This window comes from Arachis stenosperma, chromosome 5, assembly GCF_014773155.1.
Source record: "Arachis stenosperma cultivar V10309 chromosome 5, arast.V10309.gnm1.PFL2, whole genome shotgun sequence".
NCBI classification, from domain to species: domain Eukaryota; kingdom Viridiplantae; phylum Streptophyta; class Magnoliopsida; order Fabales; family Fabaceae; genus Arachis; species Arachis stenosperma.
In genome coordinates, this window is record NC_080381.1 from 84,371,917 (window position 1) to 84,381,772 (window position 9,856).

Below are 9,856 nucleotides of genomic sequence, written 5' to 3' on the forward strand. Positions count from 1 at the left end.
AATTTGAATGGTGAGGTAGGTGGGGATTTATGAAGGATGGATGTGAGTGGTGAAGAGAAAGATGGGCTTGGATAGGTGAAGGGTTTTTGGGGAAGAGGTATTGAGATGATTGGTGAATGGGTGAAGAAGAGAGAGGGTGGTGGGGTTGGTGGGGATCCTGTGGGGTCCACAGATCCTGAGGTGTCAAGGAAAAGTCATCCCTGCACCAAATGGCATGCAAAAACGCGTTTTGAGCCAATTCTGGCGTTAAACGCCGGGCTGGTGCCCATTTCTGGCGTTTAACGCCAAGTTCTTGCCCTTTTCTGGCATTTAACGCCAGTCTGGTGCCCCTTTCTGGCGTTAAACACCCAGAATGGTGCCAGACTGGGCGTTAAACGCCCATCTGCTAGCCTTACTGGCGTTTAAACGCCAATAGGTTCTTCCTCCAGGGTGTGCTGTTTTTCTTCCTGTTTTTCATTCTGTTTTTGCTTTTTCAATTGATTTTGTGACTTCTCATGATCATCAACCTACAGAAAACATAAAATAACAAAGAAAAATAGATAAAATATAACATTGGGTTGCCTCCCAACAAGCGCTTCTTTAATGTCAGTAGCTTGACAGAGGGTTCTCATGGAGCCTCACATTTTCTCAGAGCAATGTTGGAACCTCCCAACACCAAACTTAGAGTTTGAATGTGGGGGTTCAACACCAAACTTAGAGTTTGGTTGTGGCCTCCCAACACCAAACTTAGAGTTTGACTGTGGGGGCTCTGTTTGACTCTGATTTGAGAGAAGCTCTTCATGTGTCCTCTCCATGGTGACAGAGGGATATCCTTGAGCCTTAAACACAAAGGATTCTTCATTCACTTGAATGATCAGTTCACCTCTATCAACATCAATCACAGCCTTTGCTGTGGCTAGGAAGGGTCTGCCAAGGATGATAGATTCATCCATGCACTTCCCAGTCTCTAGGACTATAAAATCTGCAGGGATGTAATGGTCTTCAATCTTTACCAGAACATCCTCTACAAGTCCATAGGCTTGTTTCTTTGAATTGTCTGCCATCTCTAGTGAGATTCTTGCAGCTTGCACCTCAAAGATCCCTAGCTTTTCCATTACAGAGAGAGGCATGAGGTTTACACTTGACCCTATGTCACACAGAGCCTTCTTGAAGGTCATGGTGCCTATGGTACAGGGTATGGAGAACTTCCCAGGGTCCTGCCTCTTTTGAGGTAATTTCTGCCTAGACAAGTCATCCAATTCTTTGGTGAGCAAAGGGGGTTCATCCTCCCAAGTCTCATTTCCAAATAACTTGTCATTTAGCTTCATGATTGCTCCAAGGTATTTAGCAACTTGCTCTTCAGTGACATATTCGTCCTCTTCAGAGGAGGAATACTCATCAGAGCTCATGAAAGGCAGAAGCAAGTCCAATGGAATCTCTATGGTCTCATTTTGAGCCTCAGATTCCCATGGTTCCTTATTGGGGAACTCAGTGGAGGCCAGTGCACGCCCATTGAGGTCTTCCTCAGTGGCGTTCACTGCCCCTCCTTCCTCTCCAAATTCGGCCATGTTGATGGCCTTGCACTCTCCTTTTGGATTTTCTTCTGTATTGCTTGGGAGAGTACTAGGAGGGAGTTCAGTAATTTTCTTGCTCAGCTGTCCCACTTGTGCCTCCAAATTCCTAATGGAGGACCTTGTTTCAGTCATGAAACTTTGAGTGGTTTTGATTAGATCAGAGACCATGGTTGCTAAGTCAGAGGGGTTCTGCTTAGAATTTTCTGTCTGTTGCTGAGAAGATGATGGAAAAGGCTTGCCATTGCTAAACCTATTTCTTCCACCATTATTGTTGTTGAAACCTTGTTGAGGTCTCTGTTGATCCTTCCATGAGAAATTTGGATGATTTCTCCATGAAGAATTATAGGTGTTTCCATAGGGTTCTCCTAGGTAATTCACCTCTTCCATTGAAGGGTTCTCAGGATCATAGGCTTCTTCTTCAGATGAAGCATCCTTAGTACTGCTTGGTGCATTTTGCATTCCAGACAGACTTTGAGAAATCAAATTGACTTGTTGAGTCAATATTTTGTTCTGAGCGAGAATGGCATTCAGAGTATCAATCTCAAGAACTCCTTTCTTCTGATTTGTCCCATTGTTCACAGGATTCCTTTCAGAAGTGTACATGAATTGGTTATTTGCAACCATTTCAATTAGCTCTTGAGCTTCTGTAGGCGTCTTCTTCAGATGAAGAGATCCTCCAGCAGAGCTATCCAAAGACATCTTGGATAGTTCACAGAGACCATCATAGAAAATACCTATGATGCTCCATTCAGAAAGCATGTCAGAAGGACATTTTCTGATCAATTGTTTGTATCTTTCCCAAGCTTCATAGAGGGATTCTCCATCCTTCTGTCTGAAGGTTTGGACTTTCACTCTAAGCTTACTCAATTTTTGAGGTGGAAAGAACTTTGCCAAGAAGGCATTGACTAGCTTTTCCCATGAGTCCAGGCTTTCTTTAGGTTGTGAGTCTAACCATGTCCTAGCTCTGTCTCTTACAGCAAAAGGGAATAGCATAAGTCTGTAGACCTCAGGGTCAACCCCATTAGTCTTGACAGTGTCACAGATTTGCAAGAATTCAGCTAAGAACTGATGAGGATCTTCCAATGGAAGTCCATGGAACTTGCAATTCTGTTGCATTAGAGAAACTAATTGAGGCTTAAGCTCAAAGTTGTTTGCTCCAATGGCAGGGATAGAAATGCTTCTCCCATAGAAGTCGGGAGTAGGTACAGTAAAGTCACCCAGCACCTTCCTTGCATTGTTGGCATTGTTGTTATTTTCGGCTTCCATGTGTTCTTCTTGTTTAAAGATTTCTGTTAGGTCCTCTACAGAGAGTTGTGCCTTAGCTTCTCTTAGCTTTCGCTTCAAGGTCCTTTCAGGTTCAGGGTCAGCTTCAACAAGAATGCCTTTGTCTTTGTTCCTGCTCATATGAAAGAGAAGAAAATGTGGAATCCTCTATGTCACAGTATAGAGATTCCTTGAGGTGTCAGAGAAGAAGAAAATTAGAAGGAAGAGGTAGAAGAATTCGAACTTAATCAGATAGAGTTCGAATTGTGCATTGAGAAGGAGTAGTACTCCATAAATAGAAGGATGTGAGAAGAGGGGAAGAGCCTTTTTTTCCGAAAATTAATTAAAAAGATTTTAAAAACATTTTGAAAAAACTTTAATTTGATTTTCAAAAATCAAGAGTGAGAAAGAAATCAAGTAATTTTTGAAAAAGATTTGAAATTAGAAATCAAAAAGATATGATTAAAAATTGTTTTGAAAAAGATGTGATTAAAAAGATATGATTGAAAAGATATGGTTTGAAAACAATTTTAAAAAGATTTGATTTTAAAAATTAATGACTTGCCTAACAAGAAAAGATATGATTCAAACATTAAACCTTTCTCAACAGAAAAGGCAACATACTTGAATTGTTCAATCAAATCATTAATTGTTAGCAAGTATCTTTGAAAAAGGAAAGAAATTGATTTTGAAAAAGATTTGATTGAAAAGATATGATTTGAAAAAGATTTGATTTTGAAAAACTTTTGAAAACTTAAAAAAAATTGATTTGAAAACAGAATCTTCCCTCTTGTGCCATCCTGGCGTTAAACGCCCAGAATGGTGCACATTCTGGCGTTTAACGCCCAATGCACTACCTTTTTGGGCGTTAAACGCCCAACCAGGCACCCTGGCTGGCGTTTAAACGCCAGTCTGTCCTTCTTCACTGGGCGTTTTGAACGCCCAGCCTTTTCTGTGTAATTCCTCTGCTGCATGTTCTGAATCTTCAGTTCCCTGGATTATTGACTTGAAAATAGAACCAAGATCAAATAAACAATGCATGCAAGACACCAAACTTAAATTTAGACACTAGACTCAAACAAGAAACATAAAATATTTTTGGTTTTTTATGGTTTTGAAAAATTTTTTTTTTTGGATTTTTCGAAAATTATATGGAAATAGAAAATAAAGGTTTCAGAATTCTTAATTTGGATTCCAGGAATCATTGCAATGCTAGTCTAAGACTCCGGTCCAGGAATTAGACATGGCTTCACAGCCAGCCAAGCTTTCAAAGAAAGCTTCGGTCCAAAACACTAGACATGGCCAATGGCCAGCCAAGCCTTAGCAGATCATTGCTCCAATAGTAAGATTGATAGAGATCAACAAGCTCTTGTGATGATCAGTTGAAATCTCGGTCCAATAAGATTAGACATGGCTTCACAGCCAGCCAGACTTCAACAGATCATCATGAAACTCTAGAACTCATTCTTAAGAACTCTGAAAAATACCTAATCTAAGCAACAAGATGAACCGTCAGTTGTCCATACACGAAACAATCCCCGGCAACGGCGCCAAAAACTTGGTATGCGAAATTGTGATCAATACTTTTCACAACTCAATTAATCCCCGGCAACGGCGCCAAAAACTTGGTGCACGAAATTGTGATCACTACAACTTCGCACAACTAACCAGCAAGTGCACTGGGTCGTCCAAGTAATAAACCTTATGCGAGTAAGGGTCGATCCCACGGAGATTGTTGGTATGAAGCAAGCTATGGTCACCTTATAAATCTTAGTCAGGCAGACTCAAATGGGTATGGGTGATATATGAATAAAACATAAAGATAAAGATAGAGATACTTATGCAATTCATTGGTGAGAACTTCAGATAAGCGAATGGAGATGTTAGGTCCCTTCCGTCTCTCTGCTTTCCTACTGTCTTCATCCAATCCTTCTTACTCCTTTCCATGGCAAGCTTATGCAAGGGTTTCACCGTTGTCAGTGGCTACCTCCCATCCTCTCAGTGGAAATGTTCTACGCACCCTGTCACGGCACGGCTATCCATCTGTCGGTTCTCGATCAGGCCGGATAGAATCCAGTGATTCTTTTGCGTCTGTCACTAACGCCCCGCCCTCAGGAGTTTGAAGCATGTCACAGTCATTCAATCATTGAATCCTACTCAGAATACCACAGACAAGGTTAGACCTTCTAGATTCTCTTGAAAGCTGCCATCAGTTCTTGCCTATACCACGAAGACTCTAATCTCACGGAATGGCTGGCTCGGTTGTCAGGCGAGCGCTCGGTTGTCAGGCGATCAACCATGCATCGTGTATCAGGAATCCAAGAGATATTCACCCAATCTAAGGTAGAACGGAGGTGGTTGTCAGTCACACGTTCATAGGTGAGAATGATGATGAGTGTCACGGATCATCACATTCATCAAGTTGAAGAACAAGTGATATCTTGGAACAAGAACAAGCGGAATTGAATAGAAGAATAATAGTAATTGTATTAATACTCGAGGTACAGCACAGCTCCACACCTTAATCTATGGTGTGTAGAAACTCCACCGTTGAAAATACATAAGAACAAGGTCTAGGCATGGCCGAATGGCCAGCCTCCCAAAGTGATCAAAAGATCTAAAGATCAAAAGATTCCAAAGATCAGAAGATTCCAAAGATCAGAAGATGAAAATACAATAGTAAAAGGTCCTACTTATAGAAAACTAGTAGCCTAAGGTTTACAAAGATGAGTAAATGACATAAAAATCTACTTCCGGGCCCACTTGGTGTGTGCTTGGGCTGAGCATTGAAGCATTTTCGTGTAGAGACTCTTCTTGGAGTTAAACGCCAGCTTTTGTGCCAGTTTGGGCGTTTAACTCCCATTTTGGTGCCAGTTCCGGCGTTTAACGCTGGGAATTCTGAGGGTGACTTTGAACGCCGATTTGGGCCATCAAATCTTGGGCAAAGTATGGACTATCATATATTGCTGGAAAGCCCAGGATGTCGACTTTCCAACGCCGTTGAGAGCGCGCCAATTGGGCTTCTGTAGCTCCAGAAAATCCACTTCGAGTGCAGGGAGGTCAGAATCCAACAGCATCTGCAGTCCTTTTCAGTCTCTGAATCAGATTTTTGCTCAGGTCCCTCAATTTCAGCCAGAAAATACCTGAAATCACAGAAAAACACACAAACTCATAGTAAAGTCCAGAAAAGTGAATTTTAGCTAAAAACTAATAAAAAGTATACTAAAAACTAACTAAAACTACTAAAAACATACTAAAAACAATGCCAAAAAGCGTACAAATTATCTGCTCATCAGACAACGATGAGCGGATATCTGATACACTTTTTGACATCATTTTCAAATAATTTTTGTTATGTTTTGTTTAAGTTTTATTATGTTTTCATAGATTTTAGTGAAAAATTCATATTTTTGGATTCTACTTTGAGTTGTCGTATTTTGTGAGGAGTTTTGGCAAAGTCCGATTCAGAGGCAAGGAAAGCGTAGCAGATGCTGTCAGATTCTGACCTCCGTGCACTCAAATGAGCATTTCTAGAGCTACAGAGGTCCAAATGGCGCGTTAACGGCTATGGAAAGCTAACATCCAGAGATTTTCATAAATATATAATAGTCTATATCTCGCTCTGTAAATGAAGGCCCAAAACTGGCATTCAACGTCAGCTACCAACCTCATTCCTTGTGTTGGACGCCCAAAAGGGAGCAGCTAGCACCCAACGCCTAAAAAGGAGTCCAAAGATGGCATCCAACGCCCCAGAGGGAGTACCAACTCATGGGTTCACCTCAAGCTCAACCCAAACACTCAACTCAAGTGGGCCCAAGGATGGATTTTGCACCCCTAGTCTATTCTATCATATTTTTGTAGTTGTTAGTAATTAGATTAGTATATATAGAATAAGGATCATCCTTGTTCAGGACCTTATGCCATATTTTTGAATACATTACTACTTTTTGTAAGCTATGAGTCACGGACCTCCTAGGTTAAGGTTAGGACCTCTGCTGACTTTTATGGATTAATAATATCAGCGTTTAGGGTCACGACCAAGACTCTAAAGAAGCTGTGTTCAAGAATAAAAAAGAACTAAACTAAGAGAATCAATAGTATCATCTGGATTCTGAATTCCTAAAGATGCCAATTATTCTAAGCTTCAAAGGAAAATGAGATGCCAAAATTATTCAGAAGCAAAAAGCTATTGGTCTCGCTCATCTAGTCGAAACTGAGCTTCATTGAGAACTCTGAGATTTATTGCATCCTTCTCTTCTTTTTAATCCTACTTGTTTTTGGTTGCTTGGGGACAAGCAACAATTTAAGTTTGTTGTTATGATGAGTGGATATTTTATACTCTTTTTAGCATCATTTTCAGATAGCTTTTATTATGTTTTGTTTAAGTTTTATTATATTTTTATAGGTTTTAGTGCAAAATTCATATTTTTGGATTATACTTTGAGTTTGTGTGTTATATGATGATTTTAGGTAATTTCTTGCTGAAATTGAGGAGTTTTGGCAAAGTCTAATTCAAAAACAGAGAAAGGACTGCAGATGCTATCAAGATCTGACCTCCATGCACTTGAAGGAGCATTTCTGGATCTACAGAAGTCCAAATGGCGCACTCTTGATGGCTATGAAAAGCTAACATCTAGGGCTTTCCAGAAATACATAATAGTTTATACTTTTCTTTGGAAATAAAGGCCCCAAAACTGGCATACAATGCCAGCCACCAGCCCCATTCCTGGTGTCCAACACCCAAAGGGGAGTAGCTGGTGTCCAACACCCATTCAAGAGTCCAAAGCTAGCATTGGACGCCCAAAAGGGAGCACTAGCTCGTGGCTTCACTCAAGCTCAGCCCAAACACTCACCAAGTGTGCTCGAAAAGTGGATTTTCACACTACAAGACTAGTTTATCTTATTTTTGTAATTCTTCGTTAGCATATTAGTATATATAGGAGGAGATCACCCTTGTTTAAGAACTTTTGATCTTCTTCTTCCCCCACTTTTTTTTCGAACTTTATGAGTCACTAACCTCCTAAGGTTAAGGTTAGGAGCTCTGTTGATTCTTATGGATTAATAATATCACTATTCTATTTCAGTCTATGCTTGATTCTATTCTAAGATGTATCTTCGTTCGTCATCCTAATGAATTGGGAGTGTAACTTGACCGTCATCCCTATTCACATGGTTTTTAGGAGTCCTTGACGGGATAGTACTGAACCACAAGCTTGATTATACATCTCTTAGACAGCTAATCCATGGATTCGTTGGGGACTTCTTGAAGAACTGAAGATTGATGGTTTAGAAGTTATAGTAAACTCTCGTTGTAAGTGTAGTTACTAAACCAAGCAATCAACCTTTCTTACAAACGTTTTGGTTGTCACAAGTAACAAACCCTTTTAAAATTGATAACCGAGTATTCAAACCTCGGGTCGTCTTCTCAAGGAATTGCAGGGAGGCATGTTCTTATTATTGATTATGGGTTTTGTAAATTGGGGTTTTCAAAGTGAGGAACAAGTAAATTAAATGACAAATAAAATAAATAATTAACTATAAAATAAACTCTTGGCAAAATATGAAAATTCGGAAGTTAATGATTAGATTTTTGACGGTTTAGAATTTCACTAATGAAATCTCGTTGTAAGGTATAGTTTCTAAACCAAACAATAATCCTTTCATACAAAAAGTTGTTTGTCACTAGTACAAACCCCTAAAATTTATAAACCGAAGTATTGGACCTCGGGTCGTTCTCCCTAGGAATTGTAATGAAGTGTCTTGTTATTGGTTGTGAGTTATATTTGGGGTTTTTAAGATTTTAGACAAGAAATATAAATGGCAAAGAAAATAAACTAACAACTAACAAGCTCTTGGCAAGATATGAGAACCAGAAGTCCTATCCTAGTTATCCTCCTCAATTGTGATAACAAATTATCCATTACTCCCACTTAGTTAACCTCTAACCATGGAGGAAAGTCAAGTGGATGAATCAATTTGATTCCTCAAGTCCTAATCAACTCCTAAAGGAAAGACTAGCTTTAGAGGCATTCAAATCATTTAGCAACTTCTAATTATCAGTCAACAAAGGAATTAGATAACTCAATAGTCACTAATTACTCTACCTAGGCCAAGAGGAACAAAACCTACACTAAAACCCAACCAAGCATTTTATCAAACACTTGGAAGGCACAAAAGAAAAGCATAGTAAATTGACGACAAGAATAAAATCTAACAACAATTATTGAAAGGAATTAACAACAACAAATCAAGGAAATCACAATTATCATGAATTACCTCAAATTGAATTATTGAAAGAAAACAAAGGAACAACAATCTATCCAAAACAAAATGAAGAATTACAATTATTAAAGCTCATAACAAGAAAGAGGAAGAGGAGAAGATTAAGACTTGATAAAGGAGAAGTGAATTAAAGCATGAATTAAACCTAGATCTAAGAAGAGAGATTAACCTAAACCTAATCCTAATTCTAGAGAGAAGTCAGAGCTTCTCTCTCTAAAACTACTCTAAAACTAAAACTAATGATGCTCTATGATTCCTAGATATCTTCTCCCTTCAATCCTTGATCCTTTTATTCCTTTCTATCAGCAATTGGCGCCAAAATGGGTTCAGAAACCCTTCAAAATTGCCAGGCACGTGTTGCTGTAATGAAGTCATGTGCGGACTACGACGCATACGCGCACGGTACGCGTGCGCATCCCTGGCCGATTCTATAATGTGCGCGCGAGCGCCTTGTGCGCGTGCGCGTGCTTGGCTGATTTCATTTCTTTGACTTTTTATGCTTCTCTCCACTTGTATGCTTCCTTCCTTACTCCCTTTGATCCATGCCTAGCCTATTTCAATCTTGGAATTACTAGCAAACACATCAAGGCATCTTATGGAATCAAAGAGGAATTAGAATTTATCAAAATAAGGCTTAAAAAGCATGTTTTTACACTTAAGCACAAATATGGGAGAGATTACAAAACCATGCTAATTCATAGGTTAAATGCGAGAAAAGGTCATCAAAATACTCTAAATCCAATACAAGATAAACCGTC

General features: G+C 39.4%; 1 non-coding gene across 1 annotated transcript; it reads left to right on the top strand.

The window, feature by feature from the left end:
* Positions 1-2,306: 2,306 nt before the first annotated feature.
* On the top strand, positions 2,307-2,414 carry LOC130983355 (small nucleolar RNA R71). Its single transcript, XR_009087351.1, has one exon. It is a non-coding gene; the product is annotated as a small nucleolar RNA R71 (small nucleolar RNA).
* The last annotated feature ends 7,442 nt before the right edge of the window (positions 2,415-9,856 follow it).